This window comes from Ranitomeya imitator, chromosome 4, assembly GCF_032444005.1.
Source record: "Ranitomeya imitator isolate aRanImi1 chromosome 4, aRanImi1.pri, whole genome shotgun sequence".
NCBI lineage: Eukaryota > Metazoa > Chordata > Amphibia > Anura > Dendrobatidae > Ranitomeya > Ranitomeya imitator.
In genome coordinates this window covers 371,301,432-371,314,766 of record NC_091285.1, presented here as the reverse complement: position 1 = coordinate 371,314,766, position 13,335 = coordinate 371,301,432, and positions in this window count along the sequence as shown.

The window sequence follows — 13,335 nt, the reverse complement described above, 5'->3', positions numbered from 1 at the left end:
TCCATTGAAGGAGAAGTCACCACCTCCCGAGGCAGCCTGTTCCACTCATTGATCACCCTCATTGTCAAAAAGTTTTATCTAATATCTAATCTGTATCTTCTCTCTTTCAGTTTCATTCCATGGCTTCTAGTGTTTCCATGTAGAAAGGAGAATAAGAATGACCCCTCTACACAGTCATATCCTTGACAAGAAGAAAGCAAGAACCGAAACGCACATAGGAGACACGGTTGCACAGACATATGCTGGGGTAATTATCAATGTGTCTATTTGTACCTCTATATTTGCTCTTGCACTTTAGGAATACAAATTACTTGGCTGGGACATGTATTTATCCATATCCTGCAGTTTATGCTGGTCTGATTGCACTTGCTATTATTTTTTCTATTACCAACAAATTGTGATTGATTTTATTTTAAAGTCTCATGCCCTGTTTATTTTAGTACAGAGGATTCTCAGTTATCATCTCATATTCATACCCTTGTGCATATTACCTGTCTGGTGCACTGCTGCATTGGTTTCAGCTGGTCTATATATTTGTTAATTGTATTTTATTTTTGTTATGATTTCTTGTTTAATAAACTTTCGGATTTTAATAACTTTATGTTCTGGTTGCATCTGCACAATTTCTTTATATGATTATTGTCACATCCTTTCAGATATTTGTAAAAAAGATATTAAGTGTCTTCTTAATCTTTTTTGCAAGCTAAACATTCAAAGATCCATTAACCATTCCTCGTAGGACATACTTTACAGTCCACTCACCATCTTGGTAGCTCTTCTGTTTTTAAAATATGGTGCACAAAACTGGACACAGTATTCCAGATGAGGTCTGACCAAGGAGGAGTAGAGGGGGATAATTATTTCACATGATCGAGACACTATGAATCTCTTAATACGTCCCAGAACTGTGTTTGCCTTTTTTGTTGCTACATCACACTGTGGACTGATGTGTAGTCTATGATCTATTAGTATACTCAAGACTTTTTCCCACATGCTGTTGCTTAGTTTTATTCCTCCCATTCTGTAGATGTAATTGTTGTTTTTATTGTCCAGATGTAGAATCTTGAAAGTTTCCCTGTTAAATACCATTCTATTGGTCGCTGCTCACTGCTCAAGCTTATCTAGATCCTTCTGAATCCTTTCTGTCTTCTTTAGTGTTAGATATGTCTCATAGCTTTGCATCATATACAAATTTGATTAGTTTACCTTCAGTTGCCTTATCTAAATAATTTTTAAAAATGTTACTCAACACTGGGACCAGGACAGAGCCTTGCAGTACCCAACTTGAAACACTCTTACAATTGTATGTGTAACTATTTATTACCACTATTTGAGTACGATCACTGAGCCAGTTATAAATCCACCTAACCGTAGCCTTGTCAATCCCTTATCATTTTATCAATAAGTAAGATACTTTATCAAATGCTTTGCTGAAGTCAAGATATACAGTTGTGCTCAAAAGTTTACATACCCCGGCAGAATTTTTGCTTTCCTGGCCTTTTTTTCAGAGAATATGAATGATAACTCCAAAACTTTTTCTCCACTCATGGTTAGTGGTTGGGTTTAGCCATTTATTGTTAAACTGCTGTGTTTTCGCTTTTTAACTCATAATGACAGCCCAAAGCATCCAAATATCCCTGATCAAAAGTTTACATACCCTGGTGATTTTGACCTAATGATGAATAAAACTTGGCACTCAATGTGAGAAGAAAAGCTTGTTAGCTTATTGATGCATCCAGACATACAAAACTGCTAAATGTTTTCGGTCCACACCGAACCTTCGTCAGAGCATTTCTTTGACATTGACTATGAAACATATAAATAAATACAGTGTCACATGATGCAGAAATACAGGTCATATAATGCAAAAACGAAAAAGAGATCTGATGGTGAAAAACGAAAATATACGTGATGCTCCATCTGGTTTAGGGAGACATGTGCCAGAGAGATGAGTCTATCCAGAACAATAGGTGCTCCGTGCGAGGTGGAGATATAGTCCGTGCTGAGATGCTGGATAAGGGAAGTAACAATAGTGCTGGAGATGGAAGGACGCTGGTAATAGTGTGACCTCAGGCCGAGAAGGTCTAGCTCAGTGAGGAAAGCAAAAAAGGATACATAGCAGAAATGCACTATACAGATACTTGAAGCGCAGACATGAGATACAAAATACACCTCCAGTGAAGCTATATGGAATAGCATAGTGGATGGTCTAACGTGAGGACTTAGAAAAATAAGGGATACGTGAGTCTGTGCATATAAATGTAACTGGGCACCCCAGAAAACAGGGAGAAAAGGGAGAACAAAAAAGTGAAGAGGAGAGAGCAAAGAACGTAGGTAGCATGGGTCCTGAAAGAGAAGAGGTTGAAGAGGAGAGTAATGTAAATGATGCCTGAAGGAAAATGAACGTATGGAACTACACACAGAAGAGAGGTAGGGTAATGGAGTAAGTGAGAGCAACATACTACCTGGATGAGGAAGCTAAAAAGCCTGGATGAGCGTCAGCTAGAACAGGATATATAAGAGCTGCAGTATGCTACAAAAAACCAGAGCCGAGGGGAAGGGGTTAACAGGGAGAACACACATTATAGGTAATAATGGAGAGCCAGATGAGCAGCGAGTGTATGTACCTGGAGGATCACAGTGGAGAGTGCAGCGCCATGGAAAGGCACAGAGCCTGAAGGGAGTAGCGGCGCTGTAGGAGAGAATGTGACCGGGTCAGGAGATACACCATGGGGCAGATATCAGTAAATAAAAGAGGAGAGGGGCGCAGTAACCGCCGACATACCTGGATCCTGGGCGCATGTAGAGCAGAGCAGAGAGGAGCGACGCTGCAGGAGGGGCGACACTTCCGGGTATAAATCCCGGTGACTAGTGACGTCATCGTGGTCATGTGACCACCCGCAGGAGGCGCATGCGCAGACAGCGCTAATGGGAAGGGGAGGGCAGTACAGGGGAAAAAATCCCTGAGTGTACAGGACGCTGGGAGCGGTCATGTGACCCCAGGCAAAGTGCCTGACAGTACACAAAATGTGTGAATAAGGCAGTGTAAAGAGGATGACTAGGGGAGGAGGTGCATAACAATAGCGCTATGCAGAGAAATAAAAGATAAGAAAGAAAAGAAAAGAGGACCCATAATATAACAGGGGAAGATGGTGATGTCATACCGTACAGGGTATAAACGGTGCCCAGTATAGTGAACGTAGTGCAATCTAGCGATTCTAGAGGAAAGAAGAAAAGGACAAATTAGTATGTACATAATATACAAATGATAACAACAAAGTACAATGATTTACAATAGGGCCGATACGTCATATTCCCTATTAAGACCTTTAGGCTCTAAGGTCTGGAGGGTAAAAATCCAGAAAGCCTCTCTTTTTTTAAGGATTTTAATCCTATTAAGACCTCTCCTATTGGGTTCAATTTGTTCCAGGACCTGGAACCTAAGTTGCAAGATATTATGGTTCTTTTCATGGAAGCGATATGGAAGGGGCAGATGTTTTTTTTTACAGCGAATAGTGGATTTGTGCTGTGAGACCCTGTCCCTAATGGGTTGGGTGGTTTTCCCAAAATAGGCAAGCCCGCAGGGGCATTTAATGAGGTACACTATGTATGAGGAATCACATGTATAATAGCCCCTAATCGGGATGCCCTGACCCGTGTGTGGATGAAACACTTTGGAACCTTTTTGGATGTTATTACACTGGAGGCAGCCAAGACAGGGGAATGTACCCCGCTTTTGTGTCTGTAAAAAAGTTTGTCTGGATATGGTGCTCCTGGAACCCACATCCGCCTTCACTAGTTTGTCCCGTAAATTTTTTGCCCTGCGAAAACAGGATAAAAAGGGTAACTTAAACTCAGGAATAGTGTTGAGCGATACCGTCCGATACTTGAAAGTATCGGTATCGGATAGTATTGGCCGATACCCGAAAAGTATGGGATATCGCCGATACCGATATCCGATACCAATACAAGTCAATGGGACACCAAGTATCGGAAGGTATCCTGATGGATCCCAGGGTCTGAAGGAGAGGAAACTCTCCTTCAGGCCCTGGGATCCATAGTGAGGTGTAAAATAAAGAATTAAAATAAAAAATATTGTTATATTCACCTCTCCGGCGGCCCCTGGAACATCACCGCGAGGAACCGGCGTCCGGCAGGCTTCTTTGTTCAAAATGAGCGCCTTTAGGACCTGCGGAATGACGTCGCGGCTTCTGATTGGTCGCGTGCCGCCCATGTGACCGCCACGCGACCAATCAGAAGCCGCGACGTCATTCCACAGGTCCTAAAGGCGCTCATCCTAGGAATTTATCTGAGGAATGACGTCGCGGCTTCTGATTGGTCGCGTGGCGGTCACATGGGCGGCACGCGACCAATCAGAAGCCGCGACGTCATTCCGCAGGTCCTAAAGGCGCTCATTTTGAACAAAGAAGCCTGCCGGACGCCGGTGACTCGCGGTGATGTTCCAGGGGCCGCCGGAGAGGTGAATATAACAATATTTTTTATTTTAATTCTTTATTTTACACCTCCGATACCGATACCCGATACCACAAAAATATCGGATCTCGGTATCGGAATTCCGATACCGCAAGTATCGGCCGATACCCGATACTTGCGGTATCGGAATGCTCAACACTACTCAGGAATAGTCGGATAACTTTTCTGCAATAAACCCCAATGGCGTCTGATGGTAGATTGCACTACATTGGAAAAGGGATGAAAAGTGCTAACAAAGGGGATACGTTTATTATTATCGTTAGACCTGTTGGCAACACCAGTCTGTCTAGCTTGAAGTAGTGTCTTTTGTGGATAACCACGGTTGGAAAATTTTTGTTGCATCTCGTTTAGCCTAGTGTTTCTAGTGGTTTCATCCGAAACTATCCTGTGAGGGAGGGTCACCTGAAGGTAGCTGAGTGGAAAAATGGACACGTAAACGGAGGTTACGGAAGAACCTCTGTAAATCCATATTAAGTTCAAACGAATTGAACTTGTAAGTCGGACAGAAGGACAAGCCTTTTTGAAGTAAAGTCAATTGGGAAGTATCCATGGATTTCGACGAGATGTTAATCACCAGTGGGGGTTGCGTACCTGTGAACTGTATAAAACAGGAAAGGGATACAAAAATATATCCAAGAAATTGATAGTGCCATTCAGCAGTGTTCAAACTATGATTAACAAATGGAAAATCAGGGGACAAATCCACAGTCAGGTAAACCAACACAAATTTCATCAGGAAAATTGTTTGGGATGCAAAGAAAAACCCATAAATAACATCAGCTGAAATACAGGACTCTCTGAAAACTAGCGGTGTGGCTGTTTCAAGATGCACATTAAGGAGGCACCTGAAGAAAAATGGGCTGCATGGTCGAGTTTCTGGAGTGGCCATCTTAGTCTGCTGACCTCAATATCATTGAGCCACTCTGGGGAGATCTAAAGCGCGTAGTTCAGGCAAAACAGCCCAGGAATTTAAAGCGCCATGAAATAAATGGCGCTATAACAATAAATAATAATAATAATAATAATAATAATTTGCAGGAACTGGAGGCTTTTTGCCATGAAGAGTAGGCAGCTTTACCATCTGAGAAAATAAAGAACCTCATCCACAACTACCACAAAAAACTTCAAGCTGTCATTTATGTTAGAGGGGGCAATACATGGTATTAAGAAATGGGGTATGTAAACTTTTGATCAGGGGCATTTGGATGTTGTGGGCTGTCATTATGATTTAAAAAGAGAAAACACAGTAATCTGACAATAAATTAGTTCACCCAACCACTAACCATGAGTGGAGAAAAAGTTTTGGTGTTATCATTCATATTTTCTGAAAAAAGGCCTAAAAAGCAAAAATTCTCCCTGGGTATGTAAACTTTTGAGCACATCTGTACTATGTCTACCACATTTCCCTGATCCACTCAGTAAGCAATTCCATCATAGAAGGAAAATAGGTCAGTCTGGCATGACTTGTTTGCTACAAACCCGTGTAGGTTGTGGATAATTACTGTATTTTTATCCAAGTACTTACAAACATGCAGTTAAATAATTTGCTCAAAAATCTTTCCTGGCATTGAAGTAAGACTCACTGACTTGTAATTTTCTGGCTCCATCTTCTTTACTTTTTAGAAGATAGGGACAACACTTGCCCTTCTTCAATTTTCTGTTCTCCAGAAATTTTGACTAGTAGTTCTGCAATTTCCCTTGCTTTTTCTTACCATACCCTAATATATAATTCAACTGGTCCATGAGATTCGAGTTCACTTAAATTAGCTAAAGGTACCGCCACACATAACGATATCGTTAATGATATCGTTGCTTTTTGTGACGTAGCAACGATATCGTTAAGGAAATCGTTATGTGTGACAGCGACCAACGATCAGGCCCCTGCTGGGAGATCGTTGGTCGCTGAGGAAAGTCCAGCACTTCATTTCATCGCTGGATCTCCCTCTGACATCGCTGGATCGGCGTGTGTGATGCCGATCCAGCGATGTCTTCACTGGTAACGAGGGTAAACATCGGGTTACTAAGCACAGGGCTGCGTTTAGTAACCTGATGTTTACCATGGTTACCAGCGTAAACGTTAAAAAAACAAACACTACATACTTACCTTCAGCTGTCTGTCCCCAGCGCTCTGCTTCTCTGCACTCATCCTGCATCCTGTGTCAGCGCAGGCCAGCCGGAAAGCACAGCGGTGACGTCACCGCTCTGCTTTCCGCCTGACCGGCGCTGACAGTGCAGAGGAAAGTAGAGCGCCGGAGGACAGACAGCTGAAGGTAAGTATGTAGTGTTTGTTTTTTTAATGTTTACGCTGGTAACCATGGTAAACATCGGGTTACTAAGCGCGGCCCTGCGCTTAGTAACCCAATGTTTACCCTGGTTACCGGGGACCTCGGGATCGTTGGTCGCTGGAGAGCTGTCTGTGTGACAGCTCTCCAGCGACCAAACAGCAACGCTGCAGCGATTGACATCGTTGTCGGTATCGCTGCAGCGTCGCTTAGTGTGACGGTACCCTAAGTGTTCCCTCACCATCTCTCTGTTTATAGATGGTGTAGATTATTTTTATTGGTTCAGTAGCACAGAGAAGATCAATTGATGTTACATTTGCTTTCTTAGAGAACACAGATGCAAAATAGGATTTTAAAAGTTCTGCCTTCTCATCATTTTTGACCATGTCTCTTTTTTTATCCTATAAAAATCCTATAGTATCTTTTATTTTTAGTTTGCTGTTGACATACCTCAAAAATAATTTTTTATTGTTTTTGGTCACCCTTGCAAACCTCACTTTATTACCAGCTTTAGCTCTTTGAACGCTTGCCCTAGCATTATATTCTTCTTTAGATATGCAAAAAAAAAAAGCAAAAAAAGGCAGCACCGATTACCTGCCCAGGTCTTTGAACAAATGCACTACAGGATGCAACCAGCCCAAGACAGGGGCAAAATACAAAATAGACAGCCACTCATTGCCTACCCATTCATGGAGGGGGTGACTGCTTAGTATACATTTGCACAATAAAGGCCAGTACAGGACACTGTTCACATAAAGGAAATGCATAGTGTCTGGTTCTCAGCCTATTAGTCACGCCCCTACTATTCGATTAGGCAGGCTGGCCAGCACTCTCTCAATGTCCCCTCTTTCCATTTGATAAACACTTGCTACAAAGGAAAAAAAGAAACGTATAAGTTCTATGTTCCTCCATCCTGGTCTCTTTAAATACTTACAATTCTCCCTTCTTTTCAGGATTGCTACTGATTGTGCAGTGAGAATTTCAATTAACACAATCTCCCATTCATCTTATTTATTTATTTTTCTTGGACTTTTCTGTCATTTAGAACATCCAGCCATTGTAACTTTTCTACGCTCTTTCTGAGTCAATTAAAATCTGTCTTTCTGAAGTCTGAGTCCTCACAGGTCTTCCTCCTCTTGTAATCCAAAACTCGAGGATAGCATGATTGCTGCTTCTGAAATTCCCAGCCACTTTTACTTTCTCAACTATTTCGTTCTAGTTGGTAAGATGGTAGATCCTTTTGTTCTCTCTTCTCAGCCAGAGAAAATAAGAATTTTCTTGACCCATTACTTTTGCCTATGAGAGAATCCCAACAAATATCTAGCTAGTTAAAAAATTCCTATGATCACTATGTCGAACTTTTTTGGGAACAAAAACATCTTATGTGAAAAGAGTTCATCCATATCTCCAGTCTGCCATAGTGGCCTATATTAAACATGTACAATAGTGTCCTTTCTATTCTTCTCTCCTTGTATTCTTAACCAAGCTGTTTCTACAGAGCCACCATTCTCTGAAGCTTGGATCGCTAAGGAGATATACACTTTCCTAACATACAATGCAATACCTCCTCCCCTCTTCTTAAGCTTGTTTCTTATAAATAAGTTGTTGCCTTCACAGTTTGTACTCCAATCATGTATATCATCCCTCCAGGTTTCAGGTATACATATGACATCATATTTATCTTCCTTTGTTAGCAGTTTCAATTCTCCTTTTTTGTTTACCATGCTCTAATGCATTTGCATTAACACATTATTTTCATTCAGAATTTGATGTATTTGTTCTTTATTTTCACTTCTAATAGCAGGGTTCACAAAAGAATTAATTAGCTGCATACTTTTTCCCAGCCATATATTTCCCATCTCATATTGTTCTAAGTGTAACAAGGCATCTACCAAATATGTGTTTTCCTATTTTCATAAGATGCAACCCATCTTTAGCAAGTAGTCCATCATACAAGTGGGTTAAGAAACTCAAAACGTTGCTGACGGCACCATCGACGTAGCCAGTTGTTCTCCTATAGAATTGAGTTCAATCTCTGAGTTCCATGTCCATGCCTTTCGAAGATGGAGGAGAAGATGAAATATGCTCCCAGTTCCTTCACTTTCCGGCCTAAGTCTTTAAAGTCTCTACTTATAGTTTCCAGGTCCATTTTTGCGGAGTCATTTGCTGAGTCATTCTTCAATTGTATTCACATCTGAAAATACAAATACAATTGAATGCAGACAGCAGGAGACTGGCCTTCTACAGGTTCTCCAAACTGGCTGTCAATCTGTAGAATGTAAGCCCGCAAGGGCAGGGTCCTCACCCCTCTGTATCAGTCTGTCATTGTTAGTTTTGTTTACTGTAAGTGATATTTGTATTTTGATGTAACCCCTCCTCATGTACAGCACCATGAAATTAATGGTGCTATATAAATAAATAATAATTTAACAATCAGTTCAGAGAACCTGCTGAGTCCCACTACCATGGGCAAAAAAATGCCTGGCACTGGGCAAAATGCTCATCTCACCTCCTAGCAGAAGCGGCCCTGCATAAGTATAAGCAAGCATCCAGCAATGAATTGAACATTCAAATAAATATACCTCAGCAATGAAAACATCATGTAGATAAGTATGTAGCAAAAACCAAGAGAAAAATGAACCCTTAAAAAATAACTTAATAGAAAGTTTAAAAAAATTGCATATATTGTAAACAACACAACACGAATGTGAAGATAAAGACAAGGGAGGAGGGTTAAATGAAGGAGTACACCACTAGGGGATCGATAGAAACCCTAAAATATATGTGCTAGTTTGCCCTAGAATTCCCTTGCAGACGCCCTACCTAACAGTGGAGGATGGCACCCTTAGTTTCAGCGGTAGGGCGCCTCCACTCGTCGTGGCTAGCCCTGATTCTCCTAGTATGAAGAATTTTAGTACAGTTCAGCAGTCTAGAGGGAGATAAAGATGAGCACTCCAGCACCCTCCCAAACAGCAAAGGAAAGTACGGTGCACTGATCACTTTTTTAGCAGACAGGGTTCAAGGCACAGGGAATATATATCATTCATTAGGGTATATCCCCAGAGAAAACCAACCATGATAAGTCACACTTTCAATGTCCCAACGCGTTTCTCCCCAGAAGCACTGGGGTTTATCGGGGAAAAAGAAAGGCTCTGCCCTATGGCTACAATCAATAGTGTGTGCAGAAAATTGGAGAACGAGCACTCCTAGAATTAATGCTTCTGACTATCACCCCACAAACAAGCAAAACACACATTTGTCTGATGCAATGATTTTTTTAGCCAGCTTAAATATCATGTGTAAATAGGACATGATCATTTTTTGGATTTAGAATTGTAGTTCGCTGGACTGAACAGGCAACTAAAGGACCATTGGAGCTTGTTTGTAATATGTATAAATCCAGCAAAAGACCTTTTAATGTAATCAATCACACATACACATAGGCCCCCAATTCATCAAAACTTTGATACCAGAAAACTGAAGTAAAAAGCTTTAAAAAGTCATTTTCTGTAGTTGGAGGAAGGTGTAACGCTACAGCTTGTCTAATTCATGTGGTGTTCCTTACTCCAGAAATCTTTCTCCATCTCCTGAACAAAGTGAGATCTTTGGTGCTGTGCATGTAGGCGCACACCTCTTAATTAATCAGGAACATCTGACTTTACCATGACCCTGATTCAAGGCTGTCAATTTTCACACTATTCTTTATAAATCAGGGCTATAACTTCATATATTCTGATTCAAAAGAATAACAGATAAAGGTAGAATAAAGCATTGTAATAGTTTTTTTTAACTACAATTATTACCTGGGTAGTCACTTACCATATATACTCAAGTATAAGCCAAGACACCTAATTTTACTAAAAAAAACTGGGAAAAAGTATTGACTGCAGTATACGCCAGGTATGCATTGTCCCCACATCCCTATCCTGGTATGCACAACCTCCTCATCCCTATCCTGATATGCATGGCTCCTCATCACTATCTTGGTATGCATGGCTACTCGTCCCTATCCTTGTCTGCATGCCCCCTCATCTCCATCCTGGTCTGTATGGCTCCTCATCCCTATCCTGGTATGCATGACCTCTTCATCCCTATCCTGATATGCATGGCTCCTCACCCCTATCTTGGTATGCATTGGTTCTCATCCCTATCCTTGTCTGCATGACCCCCTCATCCCTATCCTTGTCTGCATGGCTCTTCATCCCTATCCTTGTATGCATGGCTCTTCATCCCTATCCTTGTATGGATGGTTCTTCATCCCTATCCTTCTATGCATGACTTTTCATCCCTATCCTGGCATGCATGGCTCCTCACTCCTATCCTTGTACGCATGGCCCTCCATCAGAAAAGCAAAACAAAAAAAAACAGCCCACTTACCGTCCCTCGCAGCACCTTGTTCCAGTGCCAGCAGCTGAGTTATGCTTGTAAGCAGTGCATGGCATTGATGTCATGCGCTGCTTACAAGCAGAGGACAGCTGCCAGAATACTCACTACTTTCCAGGCCAGGACTATGTGCGTGGCGAGCAGTGAGAATTAATTGCTATTTAGTAGCGTGCACAGTGGGAACCGCAGCCGCTGGCTTCCTGCGGTCGGGCTTTCACGTGTGCTGCTACTAAAGGGAATGCCCTCCACGCCCACAGGAGTTGAGAGAAATGAATATTCATTTCTCTTAAGTAGCAAGCACACGTGATCGCCCAGCTGCTGCAGGAAGGCGGCAGCTGCAGCTGACACTGGGCGCGCTATTTCAGAGAAATTAATATTTGCTGCAAGCACAGTGAATATTCATTTCTCTTTACCAGTGGGCACAGGCTTTAGCCACAACAGCCGCTTCCTGCCTCCAGTGACCCACTGATCTGCCACTGCCGCTCCCCCTCCATCTTCTGGGACACTCACTCGAGTCTAAGCAGAGGGAGGTGTTTTCAGCACAAAAAAAATGTTCTGAAAAGCTCGGCTTATAGTTGATTATACACAGTATACACAAAACATTGAAAATAAACTAAGAATTACAAAGGTCTAATGCAGCGCCCCAGGGTCCTGGTCGTTGCAGTAGTGTCATTCTTCCACCAGGGGGAGTGATGTTACGTCTGATGGCAATAAAGGAGATCACCTTACCAGGTATCACAAACCACACAACACACTTCACACTCCAGTCCACCAGGGAGAGCTTTGCTCCTATTTAGTAGGGCACTCTTCACAATTAGGTAAAACTGGTGGGCTGGATCGGAAGTTAGGCAGAATCTGACTGGGCTTCACCCAGGCAACACCTGTCAGGCAGACAGGGTAGAGGAGGAACATCAAACCATTGCAGACAGAGAGGTCCCTGACAGGGGTGGGATCCTGTCAGAGGCCTAGATAGAAGGCCACAGAGCTGCGCCTGCCCCACGTGCGGCAGCATCCTAAGAAAGGACACGAAGGGAATTGCATTGCTGAGAGTGAGAAACGAAGTCATAGTGAAAGGAGAGAAAACCAGGAGTTCTGCCCTGTAAAAGGCTGCCACCTTCTGAGGCGCAGAAGCCGGTAGCCAGAACACCGAGGGAGCAATCATCTCCAAGCCTTGCTTCAGAGACTGGCAGGACAGCTAGTTCCATATTAGTTGCCTGACCCATACCCAGGAGGCACGGTGGCAACTTGTGGGGGCTGAGGCGTTGTAGAGTTCCTGTAAAAAGCCTCAGGCCATCAGTCATACGGGTTGTCCAATCCATACCATCTGGGGGACAGAGAGAAAGAGACAGAACATCTAGTACACCAACATCAGTTGTGAGGACCTCAACAAGAAGCTCAGCAGGGAGGTACTACAACACTCAGGCGCTAGAGGAAGGCTACTGAATTCCACCTGGATAAGGGGACTCTGGAATTGCCTTCAGACCGTCCGGACTCTGCCTGCCCTGTGATCTGGTGCTCTGGACTGTGGACGCTGAAGCCTTCAGTAAAGGTAAAGATACTGCAACTTTGTGTCCTCATTATTCACTGCGCCTTACAGTATCCACCATTCACCATCTACACTCTGGGAAGCCCTGGGGACATACTTCACCTGTGGGAAGGTATACCATCTAGCTGCCATAACATCACCCCAGTGGACCCCTAAGCAGCGTCGGTCACCCTGACCAAGTACCACAGCTGGCGTCAGGAACACTATCCCTTTAAAGACCTTTCCCCCATTTATCAACGGGCGTCCCCTAGGGCCACAGACCGGGTCAGCCACCGTGACATCCCCCTTGAGAACCGAAGGGCCCGGCTCCGAGTACCCCACTGCCCAAAAGGGAGGGCGATCCACTAATAACAGGAGTTTGTTGTTTGTGTAACAAAAATGTTAGATCTTTGAAACCATTTATTAAGGACTGTCACAAATTGTGTAGTCTACTAGAGGATTTTTTTTGGGGAAACCAGGAGTGAACTTCAGAATGACATTATCAAAAATCCTTCATGTCTACATGGATAATTAGCTGATTACAATTCAGAATATTTACAGATGACAATGCAATTTTTGTATCATCATAGTCTATTACCAACCTTCTTATTAGTTTGAAAATCAAAAATAGTTCCTTCACAATTGAAAAGT